Genomic DNA, 25,071 nt, shown 5'->3' with positions numbered 1-25,071 from the left:
CCAAATAGGCACAATAATCACTGAGAAATTATAGCCAATTGTAAATTCAGTGAGTTGTTTGCCAGTTGTAAATTAAATGAGTATGTTTAGCCAAATTCAATAGCAAAATTATAAAAAGCCCTTTCAAAAAATTTACCATTAAAATTGCTAATATGGAATATTTTAAAGTGTTTTATACAATATAAGCCCTCTCTAGGGCTAGAGAAGACGTTAAAATGTCTTGTGCTGTATTTGGGAGGCCATGAACCCTCTTTTTGATTCTTCTATTTTTTTCTCCCCAGGATAGCTGATTTTTCCAGTCCTTTGTGAGACATCTAATATTTACAATTTGTAATAGCTTTGGAAAATATTCACAATGTAATAAAAAATTGCAGGATCTTAAGCTATAGATCAGTTTGATCTCAAGTAGTTTAAAAAATTCATACATGCTTTTTTTAAAAAAAAGACTAGAAAGAATTATACTAAAATGTTAACAGGCTCTCTAGGTGGAACAACATGCATAATTATCTTTTATTTTTTATAGTTTTCATAGTTTTCAAATTTTCTACAATGAAAATGCATTACAATCAGAAAAACAATTTTTGGTAGTTAAAATTTTTTTTTTCTTACTACAAAAGTAATTTATGCTCATTATAGAAAAATCACAAAATACATATAAGCATAAGGAAGGAAAAGAAACATGCAAATTCCACCCACCCAGAGACAACCACTGGGTCCTTCCAGACCTTGTTATGCATACATAAACATTTATATTTTTATCACAAAACAGGATCATTCTGTACATAGTACTGCGTTGAAACCTGCTTCTTTCCCCATAATGTATACTGAGAAATGCCAACAGCACATTTCTATAACGTGATTTTCATGGCAGCATACATTACATTATGAGGATAAACCACAATTTACTTAACCCCTCATTATTAGACATTTATGTTGCTTCCAAAGTTTCTCTATTACAAATAATGCTGTAATAAGAAATATTTTAAAGCACTTAAGAATCCTTTATTTTTACATGGAAATCATAGGACGCTACCCAACAGATATTTATTTTTTCTTTTTTTAATTTTTATTTATTTTATATTATTTATTTTTAATTATTTTTATTTTTTATTTTTTGGGGGATGGAGTCTTGCTCTGTTGCCCAGGCTGGAGTGCAGTGGCGCGATCTCGGCTCACTGCAACCTCCACCTCCTGGGTTTAAGCAATTCTCTTGGCTTAGCCTCCTGAGTAGCTGGGATTACAGGCACACACCACCACAACCAGCTACTTTTTGTTTAGTAGAGACAGGGTTTCGCCATGTTGGCCAGGCTAGTCTTGAATTCCTGACCTCAAGTGATCCATCCGTCTTGGCCTCCAAAAGTGCTGGGATTACAAGCGTGAGCCACCATACCCGGCCCATTTATTTATTTTAGAGACAGGGTCTCACTATGTCGCCCAGGCTGGTCTTGAACTTCTGGGCTCAAGTGATCCTCCTGCCTCAGCCTCCCAAAGTGCTGGGATTACAGGCGTGAGCCACTGCACCCAGCCCAGATATTTATTTTTGAATGATGCTAGGCTCTGAGGATGCAAAGGTTGTTTCAGTTGTTATTCCTGCTCTGCAGGAGTTCCCAGTCCAGGAGGAGATAGTGGCAGGAGTGACAAACTATGCCCCAGAAAGCCAGGAAAGGCTCCTCTGGCAAGTGACATTGAACTAGGACTTGAAGATCAAGTAGGAGTTCACCAGGCAGACAGGATGAGGTTAGCTGGGATATTTCAACAGCATGGACAACAGGGCATGAGAAAATGGGAAGGTAATATCTTATCTGGAGCCTGTGGTGTGCTGCGTACGTTTCACATAAGTTTTCTCATCCAATTCTCACATCAACTCCACAAAGTAACCGTTCTTAGTCCCATTTTCTAGCCAAAGAAACTGAGGTTACAGTGCTTGTTTAGCTAGAGGTAGAGCCAGGATTTGGACACAGGTCTCACTTACTCTGAAGCTCAAGCTCTTTCTTTCTTCCTTTCTTCTCTTTCCCTGATGACAGCAGGGGCAGTTCTATGCTCCCAAGCAAGATAAGAACAAGGTCTAATTCCTTTTCTTCCCATCTGATATTTCCTGGTAGCAAACATTTCCGCCATTTTAAGACCTGTGCTACCCATTGCCATAGAGTAGTGAAGTCCCAGCCTGTTTTGTCTCTTGCAGTAGCCACTCCTTACAGAGCCTGAAAGAGAAGGGGAGCGTCCAGCCGCCATCTTGGGCTCTGTCTTGTCATCCCTTGAACAAGTCTGTCTTCTCTCTTTTTTTTTTTTTTTGAGACAGAGTCTCGCTCTTTCGCCCAGGCCGGACTGCAGTGGCACTATCTCGGCTCACTGCAAGCTCCGCCTCCCGGGTTCACGCCACTCTCTTGCCTCAGCCTCCCTAGTAGCTGGGACTACAGGCGCCCGCTACCGCGTCTGGCTAATTTTTTGTATTTTTGGTAGAGACGGGGTTTCACCGCGTTAACCAGGTTGGTCTTGATTTCCTGACCTCGTGATCCGCCCGCCTCGGCCTCCCAAAGTGCTGGGATTACAGGCGTGAGCCACTGCGCCCGGCCACAAGTCTGTCTTCTCTTTAATGCCTCATTTGTCTTGGCACAAAGACACATGATTAGGCTCAGAGTGGCATGTTTTGGCAAGGGTGAGACACATTCAGTGGAGTGTTGGGGAAAGGATGGGGTTAGGGTGGAGGCCTAGGGCCAGAGACAGATGGGCCATGCTAAGACATACGTTAGTGACGTTTGTTAGGGAAATGACATGGCTAAATGGTTCTTTAGGAAGAAGAGTCAGGCGCCTCTGGAAGGGATGGTTTGGCCTACAGAGAGAAAACAGGTTATGGTCCAAAAATAGCAATGGCTAACATTTTTTGATTGCCAGACACTATTCTAAGCATTTAAACATATTTTAACTCTCTTAATCCTTGTGACATAGGTACTATTATTATCCCAGTTTTGCAAGTGACAAAACCGAAGTACAGAGACTTTAGGTAACTTGTCCAAGGACACACAGTAAGTGGAAAGGCCAAGACTTAGCCCAAGGCAGCCTACTCATAACTATCAATCTAGTTCAGCTGAATTTTGCAAAACTGAATGAGGAAACGTGTTAGTTCCTTGAAGACAGGGGGCCTGATTAACTACTGTATTCCCATGCAGAGCTCACTTTCTTTTGTTTTGTTTTGAGATGGAGTCTCGCTCTGTCACCCAGGCTGGAGTGCAGTGGTGCAATCTCAGCTCACTGCAAACTCCGCCTCCCGGGTTCATGCCATTCTCCTGCCTCAGCCTCCCGAGTAGCTGGGACTACAGGCGCCTGCCACCACACCCTGCTAAATTTTTTTTGTATTTTTAGTAGAGACAGGGTTTCGCTGTGTTAGCTAGGATGGTCTTGATCTCCTGACCTCGTGATCCGCCTGCCTCGGCCTCCCAAAGTGCTGGGATTACAGGCATGAGCCACCGCACCTGGCCTGCAGAGCCCAACTTCTGAAGCATCACGCACTGTCAATAGATACTTGATTAATGATTAAATGTGAAGGCAATTAGTCTGAACTAAAACAGTGGCAGGGTGGTGGTGGGGAAAAAATGTCCCTGAATTAGAATCACAGGATTTGATGACAAGAGTGGGGGTAAAGAGTGGAAGGAGAGGATTCTGGGGGGATGACTTGGAGGTTCCCAGGTTGGTGGAGCAGGAGGAGAGTGGTGTTGTTAATAAGGCTCAGCCTTCCTGATTAGGGGCTTATCAGAGAGAGTTGAGCTTGGGTCATATTAACTTGAGGGTCCTGGGTGCCTCGGCCCTGGCTCCTCATGTGAGAATCATATAAAGGTTATTCTTCTGATTTTGATAGCAAACCCAATAGATTTGCAAACTTCTCACATGCTAATTAAGAAACTAATTAAAACCCATCGGTTCTTAAAGACATATGGTTTATTTAAAGTTGATCCAAGATTGATATTTGGTTAAACAATGTTTTAATAAATCATAGAATGAATTGGCTCTAAGAATACTAGCATGGTGCTCCAATTTACTAGACACTTTCCATGTATTCTTTTTTCCTTTGAAATATGAAAAAAATGAGATAGTGTAGATAAAAATATCTAATGCCTAACGACCATTTAAAGCTAGTTTCCTTCTTGAAGCCCATGGAACTCTGTGGGGTTAGGTATGGTTATTATCCCCATTTTACAGATGAGGAAACAGGAGTAATTAAGAGAGATTAAGGGGCTGGGTACAGTGGCTCACACCTGTAATCCCAGCACTTTGGGAGACTGAGGCGGGTGGATTACCTGAGGTCAGGAGATCGAGACCAGCCTGACCAACAAGGTGAAACCCAGTCTCTACTAAAAATACAAAAATTAGCTGGGTATGATGGCGAGTGCCTGTAATCCCAGCTACTTGGGAGGCTGAGGCAGGAGAATCACTTGAACCTGGGAGCCGGAGGTTGCGGTGAGCAGAGATCGCACCATTGCACTCCAGCCTGGGTGACAGAGCGAGACTCTGTTATAAATAAATAAATAACGAGAGGTTAAGGGACTCATACAAAGTGATTTTGCAAGGAAGTGGAAAAGTCAGGATTCATACCTAGGTCTCCCCACAATTGCTGTATACTAAATCATCCCCAAACGTAGAAGCTTAAAGCAGTAAGTATTTATCATTACATCACAGAGTTGATGAAGATCAGCAGTTTGGGGTGGCCTAGCTGGGACTGCAGTCTCTGGAGGCTTGACTAGGGCAGGAGGTTCCTTTTCCAGGCACACTCACATGGCTTTGGGCAGGAAACTTCAGTTCCTTTGCACTTGGGCTTCTCTCTAGGGCTGCTCAAGACATAGTTTTACCCAGACTGAATGATCAGAGAGAGCGAAAGAGAGAGGGGGTGGGGAGATAGAGGGAGAAAATGAGAGAGTGAGCAAGAGCAGTAAGGCTAGAAATCTTTTTATGACCCATCTTGGAAGTAATATCCCATCAATTTTGCTGTATTTTACTCATTACATTTTTAAAAAAATTTTTGTTATTTTATTTTATTTTATTATTTTTGGAGACACAGTCTTGCTCTGTCACCCGCTGGAGTGCAGTGGCACGATCATGGCTCATTGCAGCCTCGACCTCCCCAGGCTCAGGTGATCCTCCCACCCCAGCCTCCCAAGTAGCTGGAACTACAGGTGTGCACCACCTCGCCTGGCCAATTTTTTGTATTTTTTGTAGAGATGGGGTTTCACTATGTTGTTCAGGCTGGTCTCAACCTCCTGAGCTCTCAAGCGATCTGCCAGACGTGGCCTCCCAAAGTGCTGGGATTACAGGTGTGAGCTACTGTGCCCTATCCTGTATTTTTTTTTTTTTGTAGAGATGGGGTCTCACCATGTTGCCCAGGCTGGTGTAGAACTCCTGGGTTCAAGCAATCCTCCCGCCTCAGTCTCCCAAAGTGCTTGGATACAGGTATGTGCCACCACGTCCAGCCCCAGCGTGTATTTTACATCTTAGAAGGAAGTCATTAGGTCCAGGCCCCACTTAAGGGGAGGGAACTTCACCAGGGTGTGAACGTCAGGAGGCAGGGATCATTGGGGACCATCTTAGAGGCTGCCTACCGCAGGCACCCTTTCTACTCTGCCATTCCACAAATTGTCATTTTCATCTTTGCAGCTTCTCCTCATCTCCCATCCTCCAAATAGAAGTATTTTATGAACTTCATAAAGTTGCAATGTGGCCAGTTTGGGGCAATTTATATCTTCTATAGACAACAGCATTGAACTACTTAGCAAACCAGGAAGTGGAAAATGGTTATAAAGGGATCCAATTACTTTCATTGCCAAGGCAGTGTAAAACGCAACATGTGAAAATGGACTTAATTGGTGAAAAATTAATTAGACAATTAAATTTATTTCTGCTTAAATACACTTAGGTGTTAATTGGTAATCTGACTGCAGGTTTATTTTAAGTTACATTTGTTATCTTGACTCTGTCCTTTAAGAAACGATCTTTGTTTAATATGCCGTGAACACTCCTGGTCTTGCCGAGAAACAGTGTCTAGTTCATTCTCATGGTTCTTCTCCAGATAGGACTGATCCGGGTCAGACTGGCCCAGAGGGCAAAAAAGCATTTGCTTCGAAAGCCCCATCAAGAGGAAAATCTTTCTACTGCCAGAGGGACTCTTCTGGGAAGCCTGAGTGGAGAGGTACAGGATTCCAAGTGGGAACTGCGGACTCGTTAGTCTGCCACTCACTGGCTCTGTGACTCTGGGCAAGTTACTTCTGCAGTCTGGGTTTCAGTTTCTCTATCTGTAAAATGAGCTAGTGGGCGTTGATGATGTCTGAGTTCACTTCACCCATAAAATTCCATGATTGTCAAGTACAGGGGTTTCATGACAGGAGGGATAGATTGCAAGGGTTTTCTTTTTCTTGAAAAAAAAATTTCTTAGCCTCATCTGTTTGCTAGAATTTGTTTTAGAGTATTTCATGTGCTGGTTAAACATAGTGGGTTGGATACATTTTAACCTGCGCACTGTCTTTAAATCCCACTGAAATCATGAGGACAGAGAGAATGGGCAAGGGGTCATCGATGGACCGGAGATGGGATGGTAGGGACGGAAACTGCAGGGTCCGCAGAAGGAACTGCTCACCGAAAGCCAACAAGCTTGCCCTGTGGAATCCCAGAAAGGCCCAGGAACTTCGGGACATCACTGAAGGCAGAGTGAAGAGAGGTAAGTGCAAGTCCAGATGAATGAGTGATGATGTTCCCACTCTCTCCAGAGTTGCACACCCCCTCACCACCCCCAGGTGGAAGATTGGGAGATTCCTCTCTGGGGAAAGGAAGCAATTCCACAGGAAGGAGTTCCCCAGTGAAAAAGACAACATGCATGGTGGTGCATGCTGGTGGTCCCAGCTACTGGGGAGGCTGAGGCAGGAGGATCGCTTGAGCCCAGCAGTTCAAGGCTGCAGTGAGCCATGTTAGTGCCTCTGCACTCCCGCCTGGGTGGGAGTGAGACTAATGCAGGACAGGCAAGCCCCCAAATTGGGCCTTAGCCTGGGAGGGTTCTCAGTTTCACACAGGAAAGAATTTAAGGGCAAGCCAGAGGTGTTAGACGGCAACTTTTTTTTTTTTTTTCTTTTGAGACAAAGTTTCTTGTCACTCAGGCTGGAGTGCAATGGTGCGATCTCGGCTCACTGCAACCTCTGCCTCCTGGGTTTAAGTGATTTTCCTGCCTCAGCCTCCTGAGTAGCTGGGATTATAGGCACTCGCCGCCACGGCTGGCTAATTTTTGTATTTTTAGTAGAGATGGGGTTTTGCCATGTTGGCCAGGCTGGTCTTGAACTCCTAACCTCAGGTGATCCGCCTGCCTTGGCCTCCCAAGGTGCTGGGATTACAGGCATGAGCCACCATGCCTGGCCTAGACAGCAACTTTTATTGAAGTGGCCGTGCACAGCAGCAGCAGAGGTACCGCTGCTGGCAGAGCGGTGTGCCCAGAGTAGCAGCTCAGAGGCAGTTTATACCCAGAGTAGCAGCTCAGAGGCACTCATGTTTATACCCACTTTTAATTATATACAAATTAAGGGGTGGTTTATGCAGAGATTCTAGGATGAGAGTGGTCATTGCAGGGTCAGGGTTATTGCCCTGGAAAGGGGTGGTAACATCTGGGTGTTGCATGGGAACAGTAAACTGACATAGCACCCTTGTGGGCGTGTCTTATGGAAAGCTGCTTCTGGACCTGTTTTAGTTAGTCCTCAATTTGGTCCGGTATGTGAGCCCCACCTCCAGAGCCGAGTCCTGCCTCCCACCTCAAGACCCCGTCTCTAAAAAAAAAGAAAAATCTGCAGGTGACAAACTGCACCCACTCAGAGCTTCCCATCAGCTTTCAGTGTCTCTCTCTTTTTTGTTGTTGCTCAAGTTAAAAAAATGTTTAAATTGACAAATGATAACTGTGTATATATTTGGGGTACAGTGTGAGGTTTTGCCTCCCACTGAATGTGCACACTCAGCCAAGGATCACTAGACACATGAGGGAAGTCTCTCGACAGGAGGGAGACCACAAAAGATGGACAAAGGAAATGGAAAAGAAAAAGAATCAGAGCAAGGAACGAGAGAAAAAGTCTAACAATTTTTCTCAGAGATGAGAGGATACTGATTTGGGTTTGTGCTCAGATATCACCTCATCAGAGAGACTGCTGGCTACTCTGTCTAAAATAGTATCTTCTCTTACTCCCTTCCCCCTTAGTCTGCCTTATTTCAGGAAGAGAAGACAGAGAAATGGAGGGGAGAAAACTATTAAAATAAGTAATAAGAAAACTTTCCCCAGAAGTGCGGAATCTGAATTTCCAGTATAAAAGGGTCCATTGAGCGCCAAGAACAATGAAGGAAAAAAGGTCCCACTCAGGCCTACGTATCATTGTGAAATTTCAGAACTAGAGGGATAAAGAAAAGATCCTAAAAGCTTCCCGAGAGATAAAAAAGAAGATTTTTACAAAGGATCAGCAATCAGAATTGCCTCAGACTGCTCAATAAAAACATCAGAAGCTAGAAGAAAATAGAGCGAGGCATCAAAATCCTGAGGGAAATGATTCCCACCTATAATTTCATATTCTGCTCAATTATCAATTGAGTATTGAAGGGAAATAAAGACATTTTTAGACATGCAGTTTCTCCACTTGATCTTAGCCCAAAGGCCGAGAGGCAATGACATGCAGTTTCTCAAAAGGTTTGCTTCCCACTTTCTTGGAAAAAACCAAGAAAGAGGGGCCTGGGGAACCAGGGGATCCCAACACAGGAGAGTGGCAGAGGAAACTCCCAGGATGATGGAAAATGGAAGCAAACCAGCCCAGATGGAAGGAGAAGGGCCTGGCATGGTGGCTCACACCTGTAATCCCAGCACTTTGGGAGGTCAAGGTGGGCAGATCACTTGAGATCAGGAGTTCGAGACTAGCCTAGCCAACATAGTGAAACCCTGTCTTTACCAAAAAATACAAAAATTAGCCGGGTGTGGTGGCAGGTGCCTGTAATCCCAGCTACTCGGGAAGCTGAGGCAGGAGAATTGCTTGAATCTGGGAGGCAGAGGTTGCAGTGAGCCGAGATCGCACCACAGCCCTCCAGCCTGGGCAACAGAGAGAGACTCCATCTCAAGAAAAAAATAAAAAAAAATTAAAAAAGGAGAAGGACAGAGGGTTCCAGGAGGATGATCAGTGAGAAAAAAATGGAATAGGTAGATTATCTGAATTTCTTGGTGTGTGGAAATATTAAAAGGCTCTTAGAAGATCTAAGAAAAGTTATTGTTAGGTATCTAGAATAGTAAGCAAATTTTAAAAAAGAAAGAGACCTGATTACTAACTTTAGGGGAAACAAAAAGTTGTACAAGAAAAGAAACATATCTTGGTTTCAATGGGCTCAATTGAATAAAAATCACATAATCATAATAAGATAAACATTTAATGTTAACTTAAGCAAGAGGTATACTACATTGAGTAGAAGAGGGGAACAGGAAGTACTTTAAAAAGCTAACTGCTCATTCGTCAGGCTGGTCCAGAGATGATGGGTCAAACCAATAAATGGAGACGGTGACTAAACCTGTTCTGTAGACATCTGAAGATAAATACCATAAAATACATACAACAAAGTGATTATGGTCACCTCTGGGGCAAAGGGAAGGAAGGTATTACTATTTTTTGTTAAAGGTGTTTTTAGTATCTTTTGACTTTCTTTTTTTTCCAACTTGTATTTCAAGTTCAGGGGTCCATGCGCAGGATGCGCAGGTTTGATACATAGGTAAACATGTGGCACAGTCGTTTGCTACACAGATCATCCCATCACCTAGGTATTAAGCCCAGCATCTGTTAGCTATTCTTCCTGATGCTTTCCCTTCTCCCATGGGACTTTTTGTGTTTTTTATTTACAAGAATTTTTTTTAATTTTAGAGACAGGGTCTCAGTATGTTGCCCAAGCTGGTCTTGAACTCTTGGCCTCAAGCGGTCCTCTTGTCTCAGCCTCCAAGGTGTTGGGCTTACAGGTGTGAGCCATGGCACTCTGCTCTTTGATTTCTTCTGTTTTGTTTTGTTTTGAGACATTGTCTTGCTCTGTGGCCCAGGCTGGAGTACAATGGTGCAATCATGGCTCACTCCAGCGTCGAACTCCTGGGCTCAAGCAATCCTGCCATTTCAGCCTCCTGAGTAGCTGGGACCACAGGCATATGCCACCACTCCCAGCTAATATTTAAATTTTTTGTAGAGATGGGATCTCGCTATGTTGCCCAGTCTGGTCTCAAACTCCTGACCTCAAGCCATCCTCCCGCCTCAGCCTCTCAAAGTGTTGGGATTACAGGCGTGAGCCACCGCACCTGGCCTTGACGTCTTAAACTCAGTGCAATAATTACTTTGAGAAAAATAAAGATGAAGTGTAAAAACTGCACCTCATGTAGACAGCTCACATTTACCCCTCTTTATCTGCCAGTGTGAACAAGAATAAAATCGCTGCTGGAGGGAAGACCTGGCTCATGCTTGTGCTGCTGAGTTTGATTTAGAGGGGCCTAGAAAGGTTGTCCTGCTCCCAAATCTCACCTCTCCTGATGATGGATGTCCTACCATTCTGTGGTGACAGTGGGGAGAGACAGCAGTGGACTGGAGTTAGAGGATTTAGATTCACATTTAATTTCTGCCACGTGTTAGCCAAGTGATATTAGCAAAATAACAGATTTTAACTATCCCCCGAGCACTCACCAGGACTCATGGTCGACCCTGGGAGTACATATCCCTGTCTTCAAGGAGTTTAAGGAGGGGGTGAGTTAGTTTTCTCATAGGTAAAATGGGAATTCATTGATTTACTTATTCAGTAGATACTGAGCACCTACTGTCTGCAGGAACCTTGTATTGAGCTGGGACAGAAAGCCAGGAGCATTTGGCCCCTGGGCAGGAGCAGCAGTGACAGAAGCTTGGGCCCTAGGTGGCCAGACCCGCAAAGCACATGGGGGACTGAGGGACAAAGGGGAGGCCAGGAGCTCACCACCCTGCAGCAGAGGCCCAAACTCAAAGGCATTGTGTGTGGTGGGGGTGCAGGGTGTGGTGGATCAACAGTGCCCACTTCACCCCACACTGGCTGAGCTGTGTCACTATATTTTCCTTCCGAGAACTATCTTCAGTGGTCTGGGAGTTTAGGATTTTAGAGGAGAGGGTCCTGAAAAAACATCTAGGCCACTCATTCCCACATTTTTGCAGTTAACACATCAGTAACTTTCCCAAACTGACCGGGGAGCCAATCGAGTTACCAACTTCTTACTCACTACATAAAGATATGGAGAGAAAACATGGGGTGATACTCAGCTACCATCTACCTTCATTTCACAAAAGAAAGGGCCACTTCCCATCTATGAAACAGGAAACATAAGTACCATGAAATACTATGCAGCCATAAAAAAGATGAAGCCATGTCCTTTGCAGCAACATAGATGCAGCTGGAGGCCATTATCCTAAGTGAATTACTGCAGGAACAGAAAACCAAATATCACATGTTCTCACTTACAAGTGAGAGCTAAATATTGAGGAACACATGGTCACAAAGAGGGGGACAATAGACAGTGGGGACTACTAGGGGGAGGAGGGAGAGAGGTGGGTGAGGATAGAAGAACTACCTCTTGGGTACTATGCTCACTACCTAGGTGACAAAATCATTTGTGCAGCAAACCCCCATAACATGCAGTTTACCATGTAACAAACCTGCACATGTACCCTCTGAACCTGAAATAAAAGTTGGAAGAAAAAAAAAAAGAAAAAACAGATGCTACAGGGAGAATAAAACCAAGAAAAACATAATCTCAGAATAAAGGACGGTCTTTTAAATTGCATACATTTAACTTCATTCATGAAACACACATTACCTCGGCCTTATTTTTCTCACTTTACTGCAGCCATGTGACACCGTGGGTGTAGACAAACACCAAACCACAGCTAGCTTCAGGCAACACTTTCTGCACCCTCCCCTCCATCTTATAAGTAAAGAGATCAGAGGTCCAGCCTCCATTAGGTAACTGTGATTACAGCAGAACCATGCCTAAGAAACAGGTCTTCAGCCCTAGGGTCAAGGCTGAGCCTCCATCCTCTTACCCAACTTTCAGTTTCACCACTTGTGCAAGTCGGGTGAGTGGTGAGGAATAGAGTCACTGACTAGCTCTTGGCACCATGAAAGGCAAGAGAAAAACGGAAAGAGAATGACTCACCATTGAGGCCAGTGTCCTCTTTTGCACCTTCCCAACACCCCCCATTTGCCTGCAAGGTCACTCTAAAATAAACCCTTGGATTTAGCTTCCTCCCTCTGCTCCTTTTCAGCCTTTCCCTGGTTTCCTCTCCTAGGGACTTTCTGTGGGATCTTTCTCGGTCTTCGCCCTCCTTGACTTCTGCAGCAGTGAAAGATTTTCACGTTGTTGACTCTTCTCCCTCCCTGAATCTCCTTATCCCCCTGGCATTTTGGTACCAGTATCTGTGGGTTACCCCCTGCTTACTGAACAATTCTTTCTTCTTCACTCACTCTTCTTTCTGCCTTCCAAATGCTGCTTTCCCCTGAGTTAATTCCTCATCCCCTCTCATTCATCATCCTTTACAGAGACCATTCCCAACCTTTTTTTTTTTTTTTTTTTGAGACGGAGTCTGGCTCTGTCACTCAGGCTGGAGTGCAATGGTGCAATCTCGGCTCAATGCAAACTCCGCCTCCTGGGCTCAAGCAATTCTCCTGCCTCAGCTTCCTGAGTAGCTGGGATTACAGGGGTGTACCACCATGCGCAGCTAATTTTTATATTTAAGTAGAGACAGGGTTTCACCATGTTGGCTAGGCTGGTCTCGAATTCCTGACCTCCAGTGATCTGGCTGCCTGGGTCTCCCTAGGCTGGGATTACAGGTGTGAGCCACCATGCCCAGCCATTCCCAAACTTTTATCCCCAGTGCCATCTTCTCTGCCAAGCTTCAGACTCACGTTGTTAATGGATATTTTGACGTCTTCACCTGGAACTCTGGAAGGCACCCGCAGTAACATGTTGCAAATAGGAAGCTTTATTTTCCTTCCAAACCTGTTCTCCTTCGGGTTTCCCTGTCTTGGTGAATGCTATCACCCCCCAATCTATCTCCAAAGCCAGATACTTCGGAGTGAACCTTGACACCCCTCACTTCCTCCCTGGCAGTTTTGAATCAGTCACAAATCCAACCTGATCTTTCTTAGAAATATCTTTTAAATCTTAAATGTCTTAAACCCACCTTCCCTGGCACTGCCTATGTCATCTCTTTCCTGCGCTAGTATAACATTCTCCTAATTGGTCTCCATACCAGCACTCTCTCATCTCTCTGCAGCCCAGCCTTTCTATCAACTAAAAAACAAACCCAATCAGCCCCTCCCTTGCTTATGAAACCTCCATCAGAATGACAATAAAACAGGGAGAATTTTAAAAAGTATAATATTCGATGCTGATGTGGATGCTGTGAAACAGGCAATCTCATTGATTACTAATAGAAATGCAAGCTGTCCAACTCTTTTAGAATACAGTTCAAAAATACATAGCAAGAACTTAAATATATTCAGTCTTTGATCCAGTGATTTCATTTCTAAGAAGCAAATGAGGCCAGGTGTGGTGGCTCACGCCTGTAATCCCAGCATTTTGGGAGGCCGAGGCAGGCAGATTACCTGAGGTCAGGGATTTGAGACCAGCCTGGCCAACATGGTGAAACCCCGTCTGTACTAAAAATACAAAAAAATAAAATATAAAAATAAATAGCTGGGCATGGTGGCAGGCTACTTGGGAGGCTGAGGCAGGAGAATTGCTGGAACCCAGGAGGCGGAGGTTGCAGTGAGCAGAGAACACACCATTGTGCTCCAGCCTGGGCAACAAGAACGAAACTCCGTCTCAAAAAAAAAAAAAAAAGAAGCAACGGAGACCAGGCATAGTGGCTCACGTCTGTAATCCCAGCATTTTGGGAGGCGGAAGTGGTTGGATCGCCTCAGACCAGAAGTTTGAGACCAGTCTGGGCAACAGAGGGAGACCCTATCTCAAAAAACAAAACAAAACAAAACAAACAAAACAAAACACAACAACAACAAAAGAAGCAGCAAAGGAAATAACCCCATCTGTGAAAAAGCTTCTTGCTTTCATAAAAGCTTATTTATTATGCCATTATTTATATAGGGAAAAGTTGGAAATAACCTTACTGTATTAAAATAGAAGTAATCTGTGACAGTGGTTCCCAGGCTTTTTGGCACCAAGGACTGGTTTCGTGGAAGACAATTTTCTCATGGATTGTGAGGTGGGGGCAGGGGATGGTTTTGGGATGATTCCAGTGCCTTACATTTATTGTGCACTTTTTTTTCAACTCACTTGCCATTATAAAGCCTGACACCAGTTGCAGCTTAATTGTCACTTGCCACTCACTGACAGGGTTTTTTTGTTTTTGTTTTTTGGAGACAGTCTCACTCTGTTGCCCAGGCAGGAGTGCAGTGGCGTAATCTTGGCTCACTGCAACCTCCATCTCCCAGGTTCAAGCGATTCTCTCATCTCAGCCTCCTGTGTAGCTGGGATTACAGGCATGTGCCACCATCCCTGGCTAATTTTTGTATTTTTAGTAGAGGCGGGGTTTCACCATGTTTGCCACGCTGGTCTCGAACTCCTGACCTCAGGTGATCCACCCGCCTCAGCCTCCCAAAGTGCTGGGATTACAGGTGTGAGCCACCATGCCCAGCCACTGATAGGGTTTTGATATGAGTCTGCAAGCAACTGATTGACTATGGTCTCTGTGTGGTCAAACCTCTCTGCTAATGTTCATCTGTATTTACAGATGCTCCCAGTGCTAGCATCACTGCTTCAACTCCAACTCAGATCATCAGGCATTAGATTCTTATAAGGAGCATGCAACCTACATCCCTCGAATGTGCAGTTCACAGTAGGGTTCACACTCCTATGAGAATCTAATGCTGCTACTGATTTGACAGGAGGCAGAGCTCAGGCGGTGATGCGAGCTAGGAGTGGCTGTAAATACAGATAAAGCTTCCCTTGCTTGCCTGCCCACTGCTTGCCTCCTGCTGTGCAACCCAGTTCCTAACAGGTCACAGACCAGTTGGGGATCCTTGATTTATGATATCGGATAGCCTCTTACAAGGTATTAAAAATGATGTTTGCTCATAGAAAAAATATACTAAAATGCCAGTAGACATTTTAATTAGAAGGATTATGGATGATTTTAATTTTCTTCTTTGCAATTTTCTGTATTTTCCAAAATTTCTACCATCAATTATTATTATAATTAGATAAGAAGTTTATTTTTATTTTATTTTTTAAAATTTTATTTATTTATTTTTGAGACTGAGTCTTGCACTGTCGCCTGGGCTGGAGTGCAGTGGCACGATCTCGGCTCACTGCAACCTCTGCCTCCCAGGTTCAAGCGACTCTCCTGCCTCAGCCTCCCGTATTTATTTATTTTTGAGACAGAGTCTCGCTCTGTCACCCAGGCTGGAGTGCAGTGACGCGATCTCAGCTCACTGCAACCTCTGCCCCCGGGTTCAAGCTATTCTTCTGCCTCCGCCTCCTGAGCAGCTGGGATTACAGGCGCCCACCACCACGCCTGGCTAATTTTTTGTATTTTTAGTTTCACCATGTTAGCCAGGATGGTCTCGATCTCCTGACCTCGTGATCCACCTGCCTTGGCCTCCCAAAGTGTTGGGATTACAGGCATGAGCCACCGTGCCTGGCCAATGTCTATTTTTTTTAAAATTCTAGCCATCCTAGTGGGTATGAAGTGGCATCTCACTGTAGTTATGATTTTCATTTCCCTACTGACTAATGATCTTGGGCATCTTTTCATTTGTTTACTGGTCATTGGTATATCTTCTTTGGAGAAAAAAATATTTAAATCCTTAGCCTATTTAAAAAATAGTTTATCTGGGCCGGGTGTGGTGGCTCACACCTGTAATCCCAGCACTTTGGGAGGCCGAGGCAGGCAGATCACGAGGTCAGGAGTTGGAGACCAGCCTGGCCAACATGGTGAAACCCCATCTCTACTAAAAATACAAAAATTAGCTGGGCGTGGTGGCGAGCACCTGTAATCCCAGCTACTTGGGAGGCTGAGGCAGGAGAATCATTTGAACCCAGGAGGCAGAGGTTGCAGTGAGCCGAGATTGTGCCATTGCACTCCAATCTGGGCAACAGGGTGAGACTCCATCTGAAAAAAAAAAAAGTTTATCTTTTTATTGTTGAGTTGTAAATGTTCTTTATAAATTCTGGACACTAGTCCTTTATCAGATATATGATTTGCAAATATTTTCTCCCATTCTTTGGGTTTTCTTCTCACTTTATTTATTTATTTTTTTGAGATGGAGTCTCACTCTGTTGCCCAGGCTGGAGTGCAGTGGTGCGATCTCGGCTCACTGCAAGCTCCACCTCCCGGGTTCATGCCATTTTCCTGCCTCAGCCTCCAAAGTAGCTGGAACTACAGGCACCTGCCACCACGCCCGGCTAATTTTTTTTTTTTTTTTTTTGTATTTTTAGTAGAGACAGGATTTCATCATGTTAGCCAGGATGGTCTAGATCTCCTGACCTCGTGATCTGCCCGCCTCGGCCTGCCAAAGTGCTGGGATTACAGGCGTGAGCCACTGCTCCTGGCCTCTTCTTCCTTTTTTGATGGTCTCCTTTGAAGCACAAGTGTTTACATTTGATGAAGTTCAATTTATCTGTTTTTTCATTTTAGTTTGTGCTTTTGGTGTCGTGTGTAATAAACCATTGCCTAATTCAAGCTCATGAAGATTTATGCTTATGTTTTCTTCTAAGAGTTTTTGTAGTTTTAGCTTTTACATTTATGTCTTTGATCCATTTTGAGTTAATTTTTGTAGACGGTTTGAAGTAGGGGTCCAACTTCATCCTTTTCCGTGTGGTATCCAGTTGTCCAAGCACCATTTAAAAAAAAGACCATTCTTTTTCCATTGAATTGTCTAGACATCCTTGTTGCAAACCAATTGACATAAATCTAAAGGCCAGATGACATTTTTGTCTTAATTTCTAGCCTCATCAGACCTCTTAATTTGCCAAGCTTTCCCCATCCTTGATGCTTTTGTAGAGACTGGTTCTTTGCCTGACATCCACCTGTCTTGGTAGCTGACCCTCCTCATTCTCCAGACATTACCTGTCTCCACAGTTTTCCTTTGTCCCCTAGGCAGTCAGATTCTGCGGTCTAGGAGCATTTTGCTCATACCTCTGTCATTGCTCTATTCACATTGTATTGAAGTTATTTATTCATTAGTCTGCCTGGATACACTCAGAGATCTCCAAAAGCAACCAAGTCTTACTTCTCGTTGAAGCGCATAGCACAGGACCTGGCACTTAAGAGGTATTTTGTGAACGGTAGTTGAATGACCATTTTGTGAATGGTAGTTGAATGACCATTGACAGAAGTATCTGCAAATTGGGACTCTGCTGAGGACTTCAATGGCAAGAGAAAAGGGCCAATTATTGGATCCCTGCTTCCCCTCTTCTCTCTTTCTCCAAGTCCAGAGAACAGTATTCAGGCATTTGTTCAAGAAGTTTTAAATAAGTATCTATTATGTGCTAAGCTAGATGCTAGGGATCACGTGGTGAGCACAAACAGCCATGCCCTTTCCTTACTGATGTGTAGAGTGGGTGATGTGTGTAGTAGGTGAAATCAACATTAACCAAATAATCATATAAACATGAAAAATGGGAGCACCTGTCGTCAAATTGTCTATTGTGTGGTCTTACCTGCCTGCTCACGTGTTTATTGATAATTTGGCCACCTGGCTCACTGACTTTCTCTCCTGCTGTCACTGTCATGGTGAATTTAAGATCCACATAGATGGCCACGCATCACCTTGCCTCCATTCTTTTTTTTTCCTTTTTGGGACAGAGTCTCACTATGTTGTCCAGGCTGAAGTGCAATGGCACGATCTTGCCTCACTGCAACCTCTGCCTCCTGGGTTCAAGTGATTCTCCTGCCTCAGCCTCCTGAGTAGCTGGGATTACAGGTGTGCACCACCATGCCCAGCTAATTTTTGTATTTTTAGTAGAGACGGGTTTTCACTGTGTTGGCCAGGCTGGTCTCGATCTCATGACCTGATGATCCACCCACCTCAGCCTCCGAAAGTGCTGGGATTCCAGATATGAGCCACCGCGCCTAGTCACCTTGCCTCCATTCTTGATGCCTCCATGCCATGATGCCTCCTCCACTCCACCTTAGCCATAGAGCCCCACACAAACCTCATCATAACCACAGCGCCGCTCAAGTTTCCCTTTCAATCATCCTGTTAGACTGTGGACACAGGTATTCCTTACTCAGTTGTCTTAGAACTCCCATTTCAGCAATTTCCTACCCCTGTTGGGGTCTTCAGTCCACTGACCCCCCCACTGCTTTTTCACTGTCCTTTACCACCCATGACCCAGGCCCTTCATTTCCTCATTATGCCCCAATGTCCTCATCGCTCTGTAATTGCTCCGTAACACCGTTATAATACTCTTGCCCTGCTGCACTCATCTGCCACACCCCAACCCTGCTTCAACTCAAGGGAGAACTTAACTTTTCGTGCCTCCATCTGGGCACTGGAACATGGCTTGAAGAAAATACCCACAGCTGCCCAGACACGCCTCATTTTATACTGAAGTCTGCCAATAAGTGGCTGTTTTTGCATTGCCCAACAATCCTACTTCAGTATCTCAGGCACTCTGCCTCTCTTCAAGCCATTTTATACCTTCTCTTTCTTTAACTCTAATATCCTTCTCTTGCCTGGTTCTCAGCTGATGATCTCATCTTCCTATTCACGGAGAAAATAGAGGCCCTCAGAATGCTCATTACCCACTGCTAAACTTACCCACTTCCAACCGCTGTATGTGCAGGCCCTGCCCTCCCTCGTATTGCAAATTGCAAACCATCCTTATGCGTGTATAATGCCCATCCCTCCCCTGGGGTCCTGAATCCCGTTTGCCCTCACCTATTCAAGGACTTTGATGAAATGATCTCTCTCATGAATCACTGACGTCTCCCTCTCTATGGCGCTTTACCTTTCAGCACACAGGTATGCTGTAATACTTATCATCTTCAAACAAAACACAAACCAAAACAGAAACACCTTCCATAGAACTCATTGCTCCCTGGCTCTTTGCACTAGCTCTGTGTTCCTTATTGTAGCAAAATTTATCAAAAGAGTTGTCTACGTGTCCCTCCAGCCCCATTTGGTCATTTCCCAATTTGCTGCCTCAACGCCAGCCACATCAGTTCATTCTTTGGACTTACCAAGTTCATTCCTGCCCCAGGGCCTTTGTACTTACCAAGTTCATTTCTTTGCCCTTGCTGTTCCTTTTGTCTGAAATAGTCTTTCCATGCATCTTTGCATGATTTGCTCCCTCATTTCACTGGGGTTTCTGTTTAAATGTCACCTGCTCAGAAAGGCCTTTTCTGCTGTCCCTCCCCCTGCCACCACACTTGTCCTTATCCAGCTTTATTTGTCTCTGCAGGACTTACCACTGCCTAATAGCCTATCATACGTGTATGTGTCTATTTGCTCATCGCCTCTTTTTCTGTTCAAATGGAAGTTCCCTGGGGGCAGGGCTTTCTTTTGTGCACCATTTTATTCTCTGGTGAAAGAATCCTGTCTAACATATACTAGGCACTTGGTAAGACTGAATTAATGAACGGATGGCTTTTCACGATTCTATGAATGCAGCAGGGCAAGGGTATTATAAGGGTATTACGGAGCAATTACAGAGCGATTATGACACTGGGGGCATGGTAAGGAAGAAACTAAGGGCCCGGGTCATGATTCTCTGAGGACGTATAAGGGAGAGAAACACAGAGGAAGCTTCCCTGAGGAAGTGTGATCACATTGACTCCCTTCCTCCCCTCCTAAAAAAAGAGGGGGTCTGCCAGGTGAGGCAGAGAGGGACAAGTGTTCCAGACCAAAGGCGTGTGCAAAGTCCTGAGGCCGGAAGAAGTGTTTTGGATTTGACCAGCTGAGAGAAGGCCAGCATGGAGGAGAGGGAATGAGAGTGAGCTGCTGCTTGGCGGCTGGGGGGTGGGGGAGAAACAAAGCCATGCAGGGCTTGGAGGGCCGGGCAAGGCTCTTGCCTCTGTCCTAAGAGCAGTGGGAGGCCTTGGACACAAGGCTCTGTGTGATTAAATTTACATTTGAAAAGATCCCTCCAGGCGCGATGATTCATACCTGTTATCCCAGTGCTTTGGGAGGCTGAGGCGGGAGGATCACTTGAGCCCAGGAGTTTGAGACCAACCTGGGAAACATAGCAAAACCCCATCTCTACAAAAAAAATACCAAAATTAGCCAGGCGTAGTGGTGTGTGCCTGTAGTCCCAGCTACTTGGGAGGCTGAGGTGGGAGGATTGCTTGAGCCCAGGAGTTCGAGGCTGCAGTGAGCCAAGATAGCACCGCTGCATCCCAGCCTGTGTGACAGAGCAAGACCCTGTCTCAAAGAAAAATAAAATAAAATAAAATAAAATAAAATAAAATCAAGTCAATCAAAGTTACTCTCCCTTCCTCTCCCAATAAAAGAGCAAGTGCTCCCGTGAGTCTTGGGTCTTGTTCTCATTTTGTTTTGTTTTGTTTTGTTTTGAAATGGAGTCTCACTCTGTCACCCCAGGCTGGAGTGCAGTGGTGTGATCTCAGCTTACTGCAACCTCCGCCTCCCAGGTCCAAGCAATTCTCGTGCCTCAGCCTCCCAAGTAGCTGGGATTACAGGTGTGCACCACCACACCTGGCTAACTTTTGTATTTTTAGTAGAGATGAGGTTTCACCATGTTTGCCAGGCTGGTCTCGAACTCCTGACCTCACGTGATCTGCCCGCCTTGGCCTCCCAAAGTGCTGGGATTACAGGCTTGAGCCACTGCGCCTGGCCTTGTTCTCATTTTGGAGGGTGGGCAGGAAGGCAGAATGAAGGCTGAGGCCTTGGTCTTCTGGGAGCCAAGGGCTCAGGGCCAGTTCTTTCTGAGTAGAATGTTCTTTAGTGAGACAGCCCATGCTGGGCTGCCTCTTGCTGTTGTGTCCCCCGAATGATGAGGAAAGAGCAGGGAAACCCGCCGAGTATATGACCGGGAAACACAACCTGGGGAAGGCAAGAGACTGGGGACAGACAAGGGCAGATGAAGATTCTCTGTTTAATGGGTGATAGGCACGTGTGTACACGTGCCTGTGTACACACAAACACACACAAGGACGTTCCCATCAAGTCCTCCTCTGAGTCCAATCGGAATGTGGGCAAAGGAACTTGGTGTGACCTTGCCAATGGACCTGCGGGCCTTGGGAAGTCCTAGAACTCTCCTGGAGAAAAGCAAGAAGAGAGGGTGACTTTCTGGTGACGACTGTGGAGAACGGTCAGAAAAGAGACAGTGGAGCGAACTCTAGGGACCAGGGAATTGACGGCAGTCAGCCGTCAGGACTGGGAACATCAGTGAGTCACGTTCTCTCCCTTTGGTATTAGTAATTGGAATCATTTGGCTGGGAAACAAAAGGCTGAGGCATGATTTTATAACTGCTTTCAAGTAGGGAGGGTTTTCCTTTGGAAGATGGTCATGAGCTGTTTTCAACCCTTGCAGGGGAGAACAGCTCATTCCCATGCTGGGTAGAGATTTCAAGAGCTTTTCAGCTTAATTATAAGAATGGTCTGACCCTGGGGCTGGCTCTTGATGATGACCCAGGAAGGTCTCAGAGTGTCCTGAGGCCCGAGTACGAGGCTTTGGAGGTGGGAATCCCACTGGAAGTGTGTGGTCCTGCTCCACAAAGCCCTCTCTTCCAGGTCTTAGGGCAGCAGTGGGGCTACCCTGGCACCTGCCCCCACTCCTCAGCATGCTGGGGAGATCCTCAGATGGTGACCCGCAACCCCTGCATCCCCAAGAGGATGGTGAATTCGCTTTTATGGCAAGTGCTCATTCTGTTCTTTTTCTAGAAATCTCTCAGTTGTCCTTATAGTCCTCCAACAATTTTGGGGGGTGGGAGAGGGAGGAAAGGGAGGCCGTTGGCATTTGTTTTTTTTTGAGTTGGAGTTTTGCTCTTGTTGCCCAGGCTAGAATGCAATGGTGCGATCTTGGCTCACTGCAACCTCCACCTCCCAGGTTCAAGTGATTCTCCTGCCTCAGCCTCCTGAGTACCTGGGACTATAGGTGCCCGCCACCACGCCCAGCTAATTTTTGTATTTTTAGTAGAGACAGGGTTTCACTATGTTTGCCAGGCTGGTCTTGAACTCCTGACCTCAGGTGATCCACCTACCTCGGCCTCCCAAAGTGCTGGGATTACAGGCATGAGCCATTGCACCCTGCCGGCAGTTGGCATTTTAAGGCCCCTTGCTGTTTGAGGCTCTAGATATCCATCATTCCTTCATTCATCATGTAATTCCTGAACACCTACTCTGTGCTGGTCACTCGGCTGGAGACTCTGAGAGAGACAAAGACATCCAGTTATGTCCACAGTAGCTGCCACCCCATTCCAGGAAGGAGTGGATTCGAGTTTTGTGAAGCCTGAGGCTTCTGCCATTTGGGAGGAACCTCTTTAAGAAGATGACAACATTATGAAAAGAAAGGCTTGTGTCCTCTCCATGCCATCTGGCATGCCAAGGAAAGTCAAAGCAGGATGAGACAGTGGTCTTAACTGATCGTTGTTGACATATTTTGCAAGATAGGTCAGTTCATTGCTAGGACCCCTCCAAGGGCCTTGGAAGGGGCTCACACAAGTGTGTGTGTGTGGGTGGGTGGGGGCGTCCCTGAAGCTTCATTAGCTTCAGGGTGAATCCACTTTGGTGCTGAACACTGTGCATTCATGATTTCATTGAATCTTCACAATGTGACCATGAGATCAATGCTGTTCTTTCTCCACTTTCCAGAAGAGACTCAGACTCAGGAAGTTAGGAACTTGTCACACAGCTAGGATGTGGAGGGGAAGAGATTTAAACCGGGTCATCCAGACTCCAGACCTTTCATCACTAACCACTCCTCTCCATTGCCTCCTCTTACTCTCCGGGAGCTTACAGTTTCCCCGAGGAGCCAAGCACACACAAACCATCCCCTTATAGAACAGCCACTCCCTACCCTCCAAATCTGCTCCAGTTTCCTCCCTCGCACTTTTGATCAACTGACCTAGTATATATTTATTTTCTGTTTCCTCTCTCCCACTAGAACTTCATGAGGGCGGGATCGCGTCTGTTTTGTTCACTGCCGTATGGCCAGTACCTAGGACGCTGCCTGGCAGTGTACAAGGCATTCAATAGATAGTTATTGAATTAATGAATTCATTCAATAAATAGTTCCAGTACCAGCCTGTTTTTGGGAAATGCCTGAAGCATGTTACAGCCAACAGGTGCTACAGTGGTTGAGAATCAAAAACATACCAAACCAGGGGATTATCAGACAGGGTTTCCAGGAAGAGGTTGGCCCGGGAAGGATGGCTAAGCTGATATATATATTTAGGAGGCAATGGCGGGGGAAGGTATAGGATGGGTGGCAGTCCAGCAAGCTGCTTGGCATGCCTCCCAGCCTGCGTCAGGCTCCTTGGATGTGGGCCTCTGTGCTATATTCACACATCATCTAAGTGGGTTGTTAAACACAGGCAGTAGCTACCAAGGGATGCTATGGTTTCTCCTTCCTTGGAGATCTTTAAAAATAGGCATAAGCGATCAACTGTCCTAAATTGTTTAGGAAAGGAAGTACTGGCGTGATTGGCTCCTACAGTGTATCAAGCTGTTTAACTGTCATCTGATAGTTATCATCTGATACAATCATCTCAAGAACACTGTGAGGTTGGCACTATTATTATCCCCATTTTACAGATGAGGAGATCGAGGCTCAGAGAAGGTAGGTAATTGTCCAAAGTCACACAGCTAGGATGAGATGTGTCTTTTTGGCTGCAGAGCCTGTGGTCTTCCCACTACCCTCCAAGGCTGCTGAGGATCTCTCTCGCGGTCTTTTTTTAGGACTTAGCACATTCTATATTAGAATAGCACATGGTGCTCTGTAAGGCTGACATTAGTTAGTAGACTTGTAATCATGATGATAGCAAAAGTGACTCCAGTCACATGACTGAATTCTATTGATTTTAGGGCAGCATTTATTTGAGGCAGGAAGTTGGACCAGATGACCTATTCATGCCTCTCTGTCAATGTTGTTCTATTTACAAAGAGATGGTGAAAGTAGCAGTAAATTTTATCCTCCATAGCTTGTTATTTGGGGGAATATGGATTAAAGCACTCACTGAATTAAATGCTGGGTACCCAAAGTTCCAATAGTGCAGAGATGCATTATTACACACCTGTGCATAGAGAGACATGGAGGTAAGTGTGTAAGAATTTTATAAGGAAGATGCAGAAGGCATGAAAAGTCAAAGTCAGGACTTGCAAGTCCCATGAACTTGACCCCTTAGGGATATTGCTTGAGAGGAAGCATGGGGCTTTGACATCAGACAGCCCTGGGTTCAGATCCTCACTCTGCCACTTACTAGCTGGGCTGTCTGGCGGCAGTCAGGTAATGTTTCTCTCTTGGTCAGTGTGCTTCGGTTGCATGTAACAGAAACTAATGTGGCTGCCTTGAGCAGGGGAGGCTCAAGCTCTGGACCTCAGAAAGGGCTGATGGATGAGGTCCTCAGAGTTTCCACCATCTCTGCTCTGAATATTAGTCATGTAGATTGTGGATTACATGAGAGGCCTGGGTCCCACACCACACTCTGGGCAGCAGGGCAGGGCACTTTGACTGTTGGTACTTCGACTATTGTTGATGAGACTGTATCATGACTGTCTCATCATGATAGTGTCCAGTGGGAGGGAGAGGGGTTCCCTGAAGCAGAATTGGGACAGAAACATTGAATAGTCACTACTGCCTCTGAGGCTCAGTTCATTCACCTGTAAAATGGGGATAATGACTGCTGCCTCAGAGAGGTTTGTTTAGGATTCAAATTAAGTATCTAAACTGGTTTGCACCAAAAAATTTCAGTAAATGGTACTTAACGCTATAATACAGTCAAATCTTTAGTGTCCCTTTTGAAGATGGCCCATGGTAACTTTTATTTGTTAATTCCAGTATGTATCTTTAAAAGAAAAAAGGAACATATTCCCTATGTAGTGAAAGTAACA

The 25,071-nt window shown here is 45.2% G+C and overlaps 1 long non-coding RNA gene across 1 annotated transcript; it reads left to right on the top strand.

The window, feature by feature from the left end:
• The first annotated feature begins 5,921 nt into the window (after nt 1–5,921).
• Nucleotides 5,922–8,628, top strand: LOC107967331 (uncharacterized). The gene is made up of 3 exons (XR_001707676.1): nt 5,922–6,175; nt 6,536–6,700; nt 8,213–8,628. It is a non-coding gene; the product is annotated as an uncharacterized LOC107967331 (long non-coding RNA).
• Nucleotides 8,629–25,071: the final 16,443 nt, after the last annotated feature.

This window comes from Pan troglodytes, chromosome 9 (genome assembly GCF_028858775.2).
Source record: "Pan troglodytes isolate AG18354 chromosome 9, NHGRI_mPanTro3-v2.0_pri, whole genome shotgun sequence".
NCBI classification, from domain to species: domain Eukaryota; kingdom Metazoa; phylum Chordata; class Mammalia; order Primates; family Hominidae; genus Pan; species Pan troglodytes.
The sequence above is the reverse complement of the archived record's forward strand: the minus strand, read 5'-3'. Positions and strand labels throughout refer to the sequence as shown.